The 15,418-nt window shown below is 37.1% G+C and overlaps 1 pseudogene; it reads right to left on the bottom strand.

Moving 5' to 3' along the window:
* The window catches only part of LOC112624319, a 34,835-nt pseudogene extending 24,430 nt beyond the window's left edge, over positions 1–10,405 (bottom strand).
* Positions 10,406–15,418: the final 5,013 nt, after the last annotated feature.

Here is a 15,418-nt window from a genome sequence, read left to right as displayed (position 1 = left end):
CTACTCATCTGACAAAGGGCTAATTTCCAGAACCTACAAAGAACTCAAACAAATTTACAAGAAAAAAACAAACAACCCCGTCAAAAAGTGGGCAAAGGATATGAACAGACATTTCTCAAAAGAAGACATGCATACAGCCAACAGACACATGAAAAAATGCTCATCATCACTGGCCATCAGAGAAATGCAAATCAAAACCACAATAAGATACCATCTCACACCAGTTAGAATGGCAATCATTAAAAAGTCAGGAAACAACAGGTGCTGGAGAGGATGTGGAGAAATAGGAACACTTTTACACTGTTGGTGGGATTGTAAACTACTTCAACCATTATGGAAAACAGTATGGTGACTCCTCAAGGATCTAGAACTAGATGTACCATATGACCCAGCCATCCCATTTCTGGGTATATACCCAAAGGATTATCAATCATGCTGCTATAAAGACACATGCACACGTATGTTTATTGCGGCACTATTCACAATAGCAAAGACTTGGAATCAACCCAAATGTCCATCAGTGACAGATTGGATGAAGAAAATGTGGCACATATACACCATGGAATACTATGCAGCCATAAAAAAGGATGAGTTTGTGTCCTTTGGAGGGACATGGATGCAGCTGGAAACCATCATTCTTAGCAAACTATCACAAGAACAGAAAACCAAATACCGCATGTTCTCACTCATAGGAGGGAACTGAACAATGAGATCACTTGGACTCGGGAAGGGGAACATCACACACTGGGACCTATCATGGGGAGGGGGGAGGGAGGAGGGATTGCATTGGGAGTTATACCTGATGTAAATGACGAGTTGATGGGTGCAGCACAGCAACATGGCACAAGTATACATATGTAACAAACCTGCATGTTATGCACATGTACCCTAGAACTCAAAGTATAATAATAAATAAATAAATAAAAATAAATAAATAAATAAATAAATAAATAAATAATAAATAAAATTTAAAAAAAGAAAAGAAAAAGGAATGCTGATACTCTGTTAGTGAGAGTGTAAGTTGGTTCAACCATTGTGGAAGACAGTGTGGCACTTCCTCAAAAACCTAGAGGCTAAAATACAATTCAACTCACCAATCTCATTAGTAGGCATATAAGCAAAGGATGAAGAATGATTCCCTTATAAAGGCACATACACATGCTTATTAATAGCAGTAGTATTCACAATAGTAAAGATACGGAACCAACCTTAATGTCCATCAATGATTGACTGAATAAAGGAAAATGGAATGGAGTACATATACATCATGAAATATTATGCAGCCATAAAAAAACAAGACTTTGTATTTTACAGGGACATATATGGAGCTGGAGGCTGTTATCTTTAGCAAACTAGCATAGAAACAGAAATCCAAATATCACATGTTCTTACTATGAAGTGGAAGCTAAAAGATGAGAACACATGGAAACATAGTGGGAACAACGTACACTGGGGTGAATTGGAGGGTGGAGGGCGGGGAGGAGAGAGAAGATCGGGTAAAATAACTAATGGGTACTGGTCTTAATGTCTAGATGATCAAACAATCTGTAAAACAAACCCCCATGACACAAATTTATCTATGTAAGAAACCTGCACCTGTACGCCTGAACTTAAAATGAAATTTAGAAATAAATAAATTCAATTTTAAACATAAAAATATTCTAAAAAATTATGTGCATGAAAAAAAATTTAAATAGCCATTGTAATTCTAGTGAGAATAAGCAGTAGGAATTTACTAATAACCTATATGTTGTTTTTTGTTTTATGTATTTTATACTAGTTTTCATCTTCCACATTAAATATTAATTTCTTCATTTTTTAGTAACATATGAAGTAGTTCATGTAATTCCGCTTGTCTATAAGTTATTATATTAGAGTTTGGTGTCCTTTGATTGACAAAAAAGCAAGTTGATAAAACAAGCTAATTTTAAGAAATAAATCAATGCTACAAAGGGAGTATGTATAAGTTCTTTCAAATTACAAATTATCAAGCACTACTTCGAGGAGAAATTTCAAGGGACAATTTCTGAGACAAATTCAGAGTATTATCAGTATTGCTAATTTTGGTTACTTTTTCAGCATTGAAATGAGGAAACTTTTGGTGTCATAAATAAAGACAGAGCTGCTGAATAAATTCAAATTGTATTTTTCTGAAATTAGTCAAATGATTGTTACCACTTAGACAATGTGTTATAAAGTTTGACAACAGCGATTTATATGTTCTACTATAGCCAAGACATTTTTATGTTTAAGTTACTAATTATGGAACTCCCAAGCAATCCTCATAAACTGAACAACAATTTACAGTGTTTAACTTTTACTTGTTATATCAATATTAAAATAACTGAGTTTTCAGCAAAAAAAGTTAGTATAGGTCATTACACGAAGACTATATCAGATAGGGAACTAAAAAGTAATTGACAAATACACAAATGTCATCATTTTATTCTATACAGAAGAATATATGTTTCCTACCATGTTCTATGGAGAGAGCATCTGAACCTGTTCCCCCACCTGGCTTCCTTCTGTTTGACTCCTTCCTATAATTCCTTCTGCTGCCTCCATTGGAAGGAGTTGTTAATCTGATAGTGCTGAGTCCTTGTGGGACCACATTTTATACAGCACAGGATTCACCTTCAGGTCAGGATCTATCTCCATCCTTTCTCATTCATCTTCCTGCTTCAGACATTGGCTGGGCCCAGTCCAACAAGGCAGGCTGTTTTTACTCTTTCTCTAAATCTACCTGGCTGGTGGGAACTTGGGCTAAGTCTATCAGTCTAGGCCATTCTTTCTCTGAATAGTACCCTGAACATCACTCAGATAGGCCTATTCCAAAATGTGTAGTGGCAGTATATGAGGCTGGATTACATGGCAAGCCTAAACTGCATGATGCATGTTAGGCATTTTGAAATACCTGCTATCGTTTTTGTGCTAGTGAAGTTACCCATAAAAATGTAACTTCTTCTGATAACATCTGTAGTGTGTCCAACACCCTCAGAAATCCTTAAACATAAGTATCAAATGACAGAGAAATAATTTGGTAATATCTCTTATGCGATCTCAATATCATGATAATATCAAAACTTTACATACACCTTTTTATATATTTATTGCTGATCACAATATTAGTGCCAAATTTATTATTCATGAGTATACACTTTGTATTATTTTAGCCTCTTCCATGTATATTTCTGATTTTTTTTTGTTTTTTTTTTTTGAGACAGAGTCTCGCTCAGTCACCTGGGCTAGAGTGCAGTGGCACAATCTTGGCTCACTGCAAGCTCTGTCTCTTGGGTTCATGCCATTCTCCTGCCTCAGCCTTCCGAGTAGTTGGGACTACAGGTGCCCGCCACTAGACCCGGCTAATATTTTTTGTATTTTTAATAGAGATGGGGTTTCACCATGTTGGCCAGGATGGTCTCGATCTCTTGACCTCGTTATCCGCCTGTTTCAGCCTCCCAAAGTTCTGGGATTACAGGTGTGAGCCACCACACCTGGCCTATATTTCTGATTTTGAACTAATATCTGATAATTAGAGCTTTTCCAAGAGCTACATTTCCAGGCAGGAAATTTTTATAATTGAATTATTTACAGACTTTCACAGCCTCTTTTAGTAGTTTTCCATACCAGTAAGGAACTTTATCTATCCTTCTGTGGGATCTTGGCAATGGCTGATGCAGTTACATTGGCCCTTTCTTCTATCATGTTAATGACCATTGACCCCAGAGAAAACACCACAACACCATTTTCTCCAGAACTCTGGATAAACTCTTCCATTTCCTGTGACAAAAGAATTTTTTCCATCACAAAAGAGTAACAGCACAGCAGGCACTACTGAAATAATTGGTACAAATTACTAAAGAGAGAAAATCAAGTATTATCAGGAATTATTGGAGGAAATTATGTATTTTAACTGACTCAATCACTCAGTTTCTTATCAAGAAGATGTGTAATATGAGACAACGGGCCTCTACTAAGGGTATTTATGTAAATATGTGTGTGTGCATGTTTGTGTGTGTGTGTGTGTGTGTGTGTGTGTGTGTATAAGGGAGATATGAAATGGAGCTATTACATAGTAGTCAGGGAGATAATGTTAGAAAATATTATACCCAAACTCTTCACTTATAATATTAGAGTTACTAATATAGATTCCTGGAAAGTGACACTACCTGGCTTTAATTCTATATAGTCATCCTACTAAATCACATATCTTTATTTCAGGCAGGTTTTCCACAGAATTGTTTTGGTTTGAAGGTATCAATGGTTTGCTTCCCTAACTATAAGCCCTGAGGATAAGTTACTCACATTTGGGATGATTTTATGTCTACGTTTATCTTCCTCTATAATCCTTTATATTTCCTTAAATTTTGTCAGAGGTTTCCAGTCTTTTTTCAAAAAAAAGAAAAAAAGTAACTGTGAAAGGTGGTGAAGAATCACTGGAGTCTGGTTGTGGTTTGGAATTTCTATGAATTAGTCCTGAGAGTCTCATTTATAATACAGAATTGTACAGTATATAGTTAGATGGTTGAATGATCATATTTTTCAGGTTATTGTTTAGGTGGAAGGACTTTTCCCTGAAATCACGCTGTTAAATTGATGGGTTATCTATAACTGCAGGTGAGGAGCTCTCATCATCACTTTGCTGTGTCTCCCAGGCAGCAGCACTTGCACCATAATGGGAGAGGCCCCCAGGGCTTTCTGCAGGGGAGATCTGTCACCCTCATGAGTAGCTCACTCATACTACACTTCTTGGTGAAGATGTGCTTGGCTAAAATTGATTGATATTTATTCTGATTTGTTTTCTCAAAGCTGTGCCAATATTTAAATTTATAAAGCTTCAGATTTAATCATTAGGGTAAAACTGTTTTTAACTGTTGTTTATGAAACAAAGAAAAAGACTGTGAAGACCATATATTGCTGTATATTTTTTCAAATATGATTTTTAATCTTAAGACATCAATATTAATGTGAGAGTCATTGTACCACTATTCCAAATGACACATGGGGCATCTAGGCATTCTGTGTGATTGCAGTTACCTGTTGCCACATTTAATGTAACACATGCTCAGTGTTTACTCTCAGTGTCTCGATGCCCGGAACCTTCTTCATCCACTCAGTGTTGAAGTAATCTAACCTCTGTTTACTAATTCATCAGTGATATGGTCTGGTTGTTTCCCACTCTGTGACAACTTCAAAAAAATAATACAAAATCAATGTAAGTAATTTAATAAAAGTATGAAAAGTTTAAAAAAGAAAAGGAAATATTTCTAAAATTTCTATCTAGAGATATTACCAATGTAAAATATGTATGTTCTCATCAGGCTTTTATTCTATTTACACATGTACACACATGCCATTTATTTAGAAAGTTTTAACTTTATTGTGTGTACATTTTCCTCCTACAAAAAACTTGTCATCTTGTTATATTTACCATTTTCTACCTCACTTTACTTGCATTTTGGCTCACAGTGTAATCGAATATTTGATAAAATTATTGTAAGGCCATAGTGTGCATATAGTATAAGTTTTTAAGCATTCCTTCATTTAAGATGTTAGATTACTTCCAATGTTAATTTATGAATATTTTCCATAAATATTAAATACGCACATCTTGACTTATTTTTTTTTCTCAGTATGATTGCATGAGACTATATTATGAAACCAATGGTTATGTGCATTTTTAAAACACTAGAATCATTTTGCCGTGTCTTTTTCTCTTAACATATACACATATATTCTGAGAATCTAATATTTAAATGAAAAGGAAACAACTTGGGTTAACAATTATTCTACATAATAAACAATTAGAGAAACAATTTTACAACCATTGATTTTCATTCAAATCTTTCTACAAATTAATAACAACAGCTACTATTAGTAATTATCACTATTGTACTACTAGTCATCCTTTTCCTTGTCCTTCTACACCTCCTACTCTCTTCCCCCTCCTATTGGCACTATTGCTTTCCCTTAATATGAACAGGGAAATCTTTCAATAGTAGGGTAGGGTGGCATAGAATTTTCATGAGTCTTACCTCAGCTTTTGTCTCTTTCAAAAGTTATAAAGCACATACAATTTGCATTCGATATAGATATTGTATTTTAACCATGGAATACATTCTCAGTTTTATGTAGACAAGAATCTTAAGAGATTACTTAATAATATATTAAAGAATGCTTACTTTCTACATATGTCTTAAAAGTATGATTTTAATTTAAAATGCATGAGGGTCTTGTGTTCCTTTGAAAAGAATATGATCTTCTAAGCAGACAGAATTCTTTCGTTATTGTAAACTAAGTTTACTACCATACAGATGCAAGTGATAGAAATTATTTATTTATAATACTTGCATCGTTCATTTTCTCCATGCTTTTCTGTAGGGAGCTTTGGTGTCTAGACACAAGTTCCATCAGGAAGCTGTACTGAGTTGCTCATCATAATGCTGGAAACTCCTTCTCTAGTAGGGCATGTTTCTGTTCTAAGATGTAAACTTCTGTTATCTCAGCGTAGAATGAGTTACATTCTTGAGTAAAATCAAGGGAACACTGGGTTTGGCTGCAAAGATTATTAGGAGTACACATTTATATCATTGAGTTATTCTTTTAAGTTAGAATACTTAAGATCTGCATCACTTACAGTAGAATTTTAGAATAGCTTTCTTTTTTTATTACTATTATACTTTAAATTCTAGGGCACATGTGCAACTTGCCCATCTTACTGGCAAATCTAGTATTCTTACTTTTATTCAAGTCCACAATATATCTGTCATCCATGACTTTTCAAGAGAATGTAATCTTGATGTGCTGAACAATCTGGTTCTATTAAATGAAGAATGATATCTCAAGTGACTTGCACATGTTAAGTAATTAATAGTGTTAGTAATCCTAACAAAATAATCATAATTGCAAAATTAATATTTCTGAATCACTAACTATATAACAGAGACATTTTAAGTGTTTTGTTTGTATTAACATTTTTTCCACAAAACACGGTGTGAAGTGGGTACTATCACTGTAAATGTAGACATAACTATTTCAATCAACATTCTAGTTCACTTTTCCATCATCTGTTACCAGATTCCATGCAAAATATCCCAAAAGGTCTGCTCTTTCTTTGTTTCTTATTTTTTAATAACCTTATCGTATATCTTCATTTCCTAGCTCTTTTTAGTAGTTCTCAAAAGTGCTTAATAAATATATTAACTCCTAATAAATATCCTGGCTCTAACTTGCCTCTCAGCATCATCTGATTCTCACTCAGCCTTTCCCTGTAAACTAAACTTGGAGTCTTGAGAACTTTCCTGAATACTTTACCTTCTTTTCTTTTTTTGTGTTTTCCTGACCCCTCATTATTTCACCAATTTCTGCACATTGTTCAGCTCTCAGCTTCATTATCGGTGAGTCCAGGTTACTTTCTATTATCTCCACTGATGCTATCTTGGCATTGGGTTTTTCCTTGAGATAATAGCTTTTGCGCAATTGTTATTACTTGCACATATTCTATCTTTTGAAATAGAATGTAATGTGTGTGGGGACAGAAACTGTGTCTATTTTTTTTCCTGTTGCCTGTGGTTTGTCTTAAACTTTTTATAAAAATTCTTTTAATGAATGACCAATACCTTCTTATGTGTTGCATAATCAAGACTTAAATGTAACCAACTCCATTTTCAAAATCTTCTTAGTATCCCTCTCTATCTATAATAATGATGAAACTCATGTACTTGTGATGGTATTGACAAATCAACATGTACTCGAGTTCCTAATTGGTATCTGCTTTACCCTGCCCACTGCCCATCTTTCTTTCTGTGCAAGTCAAACACTCTGCATGAAGACTGTAGAATTATTCCTACTAAAATTTCAAAGCCAACAATACAAAACCAACAAAATTATCTTTACCGTAGGTAGGGATTTGCCAGGTTTGCAGTGCAGTCCTCCAACAAAATCAACATTTGGTAAGAGTGGATAAGGAATTTGAAAATCCCAGGAGTTTTGAGTAAGTCATATGTCAGCTTTCCCCATTGTCTCAGATAAGGTAGTAGGTCTTCCTGAGAAGAACAAGGAAAGAAAAGATGGATGACACAAGATAATTACATTAGATAATTTTCTGAAAGGGATTAGAATAATGTAGGAAGAAATGTAGGCAAAGTGTCTGTACTTTGAAATACATAAACATATATTTAAATATAAGCATAATTTAATTTTTATGTATTATATATTTTGCCCATGTGTGTTTATAAGAAAAGCAAAGTGATAAGAGAATTTTGAGGGCAAACTACATCATTGTGCTAAGGTCACGTCAGAATACAATCATAAACCATTATTAAAATAATCTAGAGAGAAGTAAACATCCATTTCTTTACCCTTTAAAGCTTCAATAGTAGCGTATAAACATTTAAACAACTCTTCGAGCTCCATGATCAACTAATTCTGACGTACTCATAAAAACAATTTTCTAAGAAATAGTCTAGTTTCCACAGTTCATTAAGCTAATTCTTGTATCTTTGGTTATTCAAGTGAACTGTGGGCTATTTTGAGAGTGTGACTGAAATCTTTGTACCCACTACTGCTTTTGATTCATGCTAAGGTATTAATCATATTGGCTTTTAAGTAAATATATTTGCAAATTACAGATAGAAAATTTTGAGAAATTATTCAAATAGAGATTTGTACCAAACTTAATTTGGCTCATATTTAGTAATACACAGACATAGTTGTTTTTGTTTTTGTTTTTGTTTTTAAAGCTATATAGATATAACAATGTTCAGACTTCAACAAAATGATTGGTCCTAAAATAAATAATTTCCAATCTTTCAGTGAAGGAATGTAGAGACATTAGAAACTACAATTTACCCTTATTTGTTTTTGCATTTGAGATAGAGGCACTATTTCTCTCAACTGTGAAGGAATCGTTCTGGTAACATGGGGACATATTTTAATTTCAGAATAAGGAAACTGAGGTATACAAGGAAAAACAATTTCTGCAATGTTGCCTAGACAGTTGTTGTAGAAAATTGTGTAACTACTCAATCTACATGTATGCATTCAGTAAGATGTTTGTGGATGGGCCTGACGTTTTATTAAAATGAAAAAAAATTAATAGTAAAACAGATGTGTGATTGTTTAAAGAAATATTAGGTGCACTAATTTACAGGTTTGTGACTTCCTAGAGTGTTCTGTATGAGCAATGGCCACAGGGTTTTAACTGACCTTATATTTTAATCTTTTCTATAATATTTTACAATTGATAGATCATCTTGTGTTTTCATTTCATAAATTCACTTACCAAAAAACTCCACTACCAGCTGGGTGTGGTGACTCATGCCTGTAATCCCAGCACTTTGGAAGGCCGAGGCAGGCATATCACTTGAGGTCAGGAGTTTGAGACCAGTCTGGCCAACATGGAGAAACCCCATATCTACTAAAAATGCAAAAAATTAGCCAATCGTGCTAACACATTCCTGTCATCCCAGCAATGAGCTGAGATTGCAGCACTGCACTCCAGCCTAGAAGACAGAGAAAGACTCCACCAAAAACAAACAAACAAAACAAAAACAAATTTAAAAAAACAAGTATTCTGACTTTATTGCTTTATATAAGCTCAGCTTCAAAGGCACAGGAAAGTTAGATCTCCATGTTACCAACTGAAAAAATTACTTACCTAGAACTTCACTGGAAAACTGATTCCACTTCTTCGTATTAAATATTTGGAACCAAAATTGAAAATAAACCACATAGGTCATATTTTTTTACCCTCTCCATGAAAGTCATTTGGTCACTTAATTTTGACATAGCAACAGGTATGTAGGAAGGTAGAAATAGAAATCCTCCCTTATGCTTTTCAAGTGCGTAGCCAACAGGGAAGGGGAGACTGTACATGAAGGGTGTGTTAAAATAGCTCAACCAGCAGCTCCCCACAGCGAACAATAGCATCTGCAATAACAGCATCAAATTTTGACTCTTGTAGTTTCTTCATAAGTTTCTTATTTGAAACTCCATCCTTACAGAACTTTCTAATTGTCATTAATAGTTCACATGATTTCTTGTACTTGTGAAAAATATGACCAAAATGTCCATGGTCTTATGGAAGGTCTGACCATGACCATGGTCTTATGGAAGGTCTGACCATGATGATATCCTCAAAGTCAGTTTTAGTTAAAGATGCAGGATAAACTTCAAGTTTAAGAGTACATGCGCTGTTGGGATAAAAAAAAAAAAAAAAAAAGGAAGCTGAAGATGCCAATACAGTCACCTCATGACCCCTCTGGACAAGCTCATCCACGATTGTCTTTATATTCATCCAATGACTGAAATCGGTGGGCCACACCAGTACCTTTCCACAACTCCCAGAGCTAATGTAACAGCTCAGCTGTATCAGCAAAAAAACTGAAGTCCATTTCATACACATCCTGGTGCAATGCAATGCTTTTTCCCATTTGCTTTATCTTTCTGTCATTTCTTATGGTTATATCTATGGATAAATCAATCACAAAGTTCAAATGTAACTTTTGCACTTCAAAGTAAATATATTATCATTAGATTAACAGTCTGAGCATGTATATGGCAAGAAGATAAATTAAGATAAATGACCTGTTTACACAAGTGTGTTTAATGTCCCTTTTATGTTTATAAGTGTTATCATTGAGCTAATATCAATGTTCGTGTATGGACATACATCACTTGTCTTATGTAATTTATTTTAGAAGAGTTTCCAGAAACATAGCCATGAGAGGTTCATGTTTCTGCATTATGTCTGACACAGAACTAAAGATAAAATAACAAAACATGGTTCAAAATTTTTTTGTATAGTTTGTTTACACATAATTTATATACAGCACCTTCAACTGAGGCGTGGTGTGCAGAGCGAGCTGCCATTTTTGCTATTTGGGCAACTTACCTGTTCTGCCCTTCAAGCTTTGGAGAGTCCAAATGTACTGGTGGTGGAAGGAATCCACCAGTTGCTGAACATCTGCTCTACAGAAACATTGCCAGACTGCTTTTTTAAATAGCTACCAGATTCTGTTCCTCCTCACTGGGTGCGACTTCCCAACAGGGGACTCCAGACACTCCCACCAGTGTTCTTGAGTCTACAGAGTTTTGAAAACTCCCTGTGGCAGAGCTCCCAGAAAGAGGTATGGGCCGGCATCTTTGCTGTTTGAGGAACTTATCAATTCCAGTCTGTAAGCTTGGAAGAGCCCAAGCTGACTGGGGTGGAAATGATATACCAGAAGAACACAACAACCATATAAAAATGGGGCCAGACTGCTTTTTTATTTGAGTTTCTGATCCTCATCTTCATTACTGAGTGGAGCCTCCCAACAGGGATTTTTAGCTACTACCACTGGTATTCATCAGCTGACAGAGTTTACAGGAATTCCTGGTAAAGAGACCCCAGGGGACAGGGCAGGCTGACAACTTTGCTGTTTGGGCAACTTAGCCATTCCAGCCTTCTAGCTTTGGAGTGTCCAAGGCAACCAGGGGCTGAAGTATAGCTCCAGCACAGCACAGTTGCTTTACGAAAATGTGACTAGACTACCTTAAGCAGGTCCCTGATACCATTCCTTCTGAATAAGGGTCTGATCTCCCTACTGCAGTCTCCAGCCACCTCTTAGAGGTGCTTTTGTGCCAGAAACAGGTCCAGATCTCCCTGGGATGGAGCTACCAGAGAAAAGGGCAGGTTTCCATCTTTCCTGTTTCTCAGCCTTCACTGGTGATACCTCCAGGTTCTAGAAAATCTGAGGTGACTAGTGATTGGAGTGGGCCCTAGCATACCACAGCAGCCCTACAGAAAAAATGATCAGAGTGTAATGTGGTTGCCTGCTCCTGTATGTCCTCATCAGGCAGATCTTCCAGTCCTGAGTTTCTAGACAACACCTGCCCAATCTGTCTAGCTAGTAGCAACTTGGCAACTCTTTGGAGAGAGCCCCTGGGGCAACAGAAAGCCTCTCAACCACTGCCTCTGCAATGGAAGTTTCCTTGCCTCCATTGGACCAACAAAGGAACAAAGACACTGAGCCATTGCTGACTTGCATCTCTCTGAGATGAAGCCACAGGAACACAGTAGCAAAGAAGCAAGCCAACTGATGTGGAGTCCAGAGGGGTGAGTGCAGGAGAATCTGTAGCAAAGTGTGGAGATCTCTTCAAGTTCAAGTTTCATGAATAAGAGACCCCAGCTCTTGGGTAAGAGTCAGACCTGATCCCTGCATGGTGATCCTGCACATCAGATGAGGCTGGTCTGACTTGAGCACTCCTTGATCTTCTACCCTCCCCTGGGACCCCAGCCTTGTCATGCCTACTTACAGGGCAGTCTTTGATACCCTGGGGATCCACACCATAGTTTCTGCAACAGAGGACCAGGCCTGAATGATAGAGAGTTCCACTGAGGCAGCCCCTACCACTGTGCACCAGTCTGCATGTTCTCTCCCATACTGCAGCTTCCCCTGAGCCCATAGAAACTCCTCACACCACTTTGTTGAGTGCATGTCTGCATGGATGGGTTTTGCTCTACTTGACCCAGCAGCACACAGGGCTGCAGTGAATCCCTCCATGCACCCCACCACATTCACTAAAATCACTGACAGCCTTTGCAGCATCGCAGACAGAGCCTTGATTGGCACACAACCAGAAATCCCTGTCTGGACAGTGCCCACCTTTCTCTGATGCTGCACAGAGGACAGAGGACCCTCCCATACCCTGAGTGATCAATTCTTCTTGCAGGACACAGAGAAGGCACACAGACTTGTGCTGGCAATCACCCCACTCTAAACAAACACTACCTCCAGTGTAACATCACATATTCTCCAGCAGGGGCCTTCCACTGCCCTTCCAACTGCTTTGCTTCTGCCACTGTGGTGAACACTCAGAAAGAGGCAGACACTCCTGCACTCACTAGCACTCTGCTGCAGTGGCCACACCTTGATCACCCCAGTGCAGTAGACTTAAAGCCTTGAAAAGCAAGAGAACAAAGCTAGGGCTCAATGCAAGTCCACCAGAGTTAAAGCATACAGTCCGGGAACTGGGAACTGAAGACTGCCCCCTCTATAAACAAAACCAGTTGGCTGAATCCACCTTATATCACAAACAAACCCTCAAGGCAATCAAATAGAATAATAATAAAAAAAAAAATCCGAAGGCTAACAACCTCGAAAATTGAAGGCAGATAAGCCCACATAAATAAGAAAGAATCAGTTCATGAACAGTGAAAACTCAAAAAGATAGAGTGCATTCTTTCATCCAAATTACAACATCACCTCTCCAGCAAGGGTTTGGAACTAGGCTAAGGCCAAGATGGCCGAAACATCAGAAGTAAAATTCAAAATAGGAATATAAGCAAAGTTTACTGAGCTAAAGGAGCATATTGTATACCAATGCAAGAAAGCTAACAATAATAATAAAACATTGCAGGAGCTAACAAAGTAGCCTGTAAAGAGAAAATGTAACTGACCTGATAGAGTTGAAAACAACACCACAAGACTTTCGTAATGCAATCACAAATAAATCAACTGAAAAATAATAGCAAAATAAACCAACTGAAAAAAAGATTATCAGAGCTTTAAGACAGACTTTCTGAAATAAGACAGACAGGCAATAATAAAGAAAAAAGAATACAAATGAATGAACAAAACCTCCGAGAAATATGAGATTATGTGAAAAGAATGCATCTATGAGTAATTGGTGCATCTGAAACAGATGGGGACAATGAAATCAACTTGGAAAGCATATTTCAGGATATCATTCATGAGAATTTTTCCAATCTAGCTAGAGAGGCCAATATTCAAATTTAGAAATGCAGAAAACCCCAGTGAGATAATCCATGAGAAGATCATCCCCAAGGCAAACAATTTTCAGATTCTCTAAAGTCAAAATAAAGAAAAAAATATAAAAGACACCTAGAGAGAAAGACCAAATTATCTACAATGGGAAGCTAATCAGACTAACAATGGATTTCTCAGCTGAAATCCCAGAAACCAGGAGAAATTGGTGGCCAATATTCAACATTCTTAAAGAAAATAAATTTCAATCTAGAATTTCATATCCAGACTAACAAAATTTAATAAGCAAAATAAGAACCTTTTCATGCAAGTAACGGCTGAGGAAATTTGTTAACACCAGACTTGTCTTGCAAAAACTTCTGAAGGAAGCACTGAATATGGGGTGGGAAAAAAAAAAAAAGAGTGTTACCAGCCTTTACAAAAGCATACTGAAGTACACATACTATTGACACTGTGAAGCAAGCACATAAACAAGTCTGCAAAATTACCTGCTAACATCATTAGGGCAGGATGAAGTCCACATATATCAATATTAACCTTAAATATATATGGACTTAATGCCCCTATCAAAAGACACTGAGGGGCAAGCAGATTAAAGAACCAAGACCCATTGATATGCTGTGTTCAAGAGACCCGTCTACCTGCAGTGACATATATAGGCTCAAAATAAACAAATGGAAAATAATCTAACAAGAAAATGAAAAAAAAAAAAAAAAACAGAAAAAAGCAGGGGTTGCAATTCTAATTTCTTACTAAACAGACTTTAAACCAACAAAGAGAGATAAATGACATAGAAAGATGCTACAGATGTATAGAATTAAGATGATGAAAATGAGGCAGGACCAGTTTGGAGCTTCTACTCAAATGGACAGAACAGTGTGTTGGAACTCATGTCATGAAATTTTTCTCCAAGGACTATGGCAGGAACACATCAGGAAAGGTGAGAAAATTCACAGATACTTTGAAGGAAATGGATCACCACTGCAGGTTCCCTGAGTTGCTGAAAAACTGAGTCTGCTTGCTTTCTAGGTGGGGAGGCTTGCGGTATCGGGCAAGTTCTCAGCCTTAGTCACTGGTTGCATAAAAATAGACCCAATTCTGTTGGTGGGGTGGGGGGTGCGGCATGATGGGAGTGAGACCAGGCTTTAGGACTGCAGGCTGCATGACAGCAGCGTGAGGCCTATTACTGCCGGCATTCTCCCACTTCCCTGGTGACCTGTATGACTCAGTAGAGATATCCATAATCCCTCTGGGAACATAACTTCATTGGCCTTGGAACCACACCTCCATCCACCACAGCAGCTCCAGCAAGCCCTGCCAAAAGAGAGTTTGAGCTCAGACACACCTATTCACGCCCCAACCTGGAAATTTTTTTCTACCCATTCAGACAGCCAAAGATAATGGTCATAATATCTTGGGATTTTTATTGCCTTGCTCACCTCCTGAGAAACCTTAATACTTAACCAGGCATCCCTAGGAAAAGTTTGCATTCTTCCTATAGTACTGCAGGTAATGTGTTCTTGAAAGTGCCACCTTCTGTCTGGAGGTCAGCCAACATAAAACCAGTGCACTGAACAAAAATACAACCAAGTACCTGTACAGAGTTTACCTCACTCCTCTGCCACCTCCACCAAAGCACATGCTGATAT

The sequence above is a fragment of the Theropithecus gelada genome, chromosome 5, assembly GCF_003255815.1.
Source record: "Theropithecus gelada isolate Dixy chromosome 5, Tgel_1.0, whole genome shotgun sequence".
Lineage (NCBI taxonomy): Eukaryota > Metazoa > Chordata > Mammalia > Primates > Cercopithecidae > Theropithecus > Theropithecus gelada.
The sequence above is the reverse complement of the archived record's forward strand: the minus strand, read 5'-3'. Positions and strand labels throughout refer to the sequence as shown.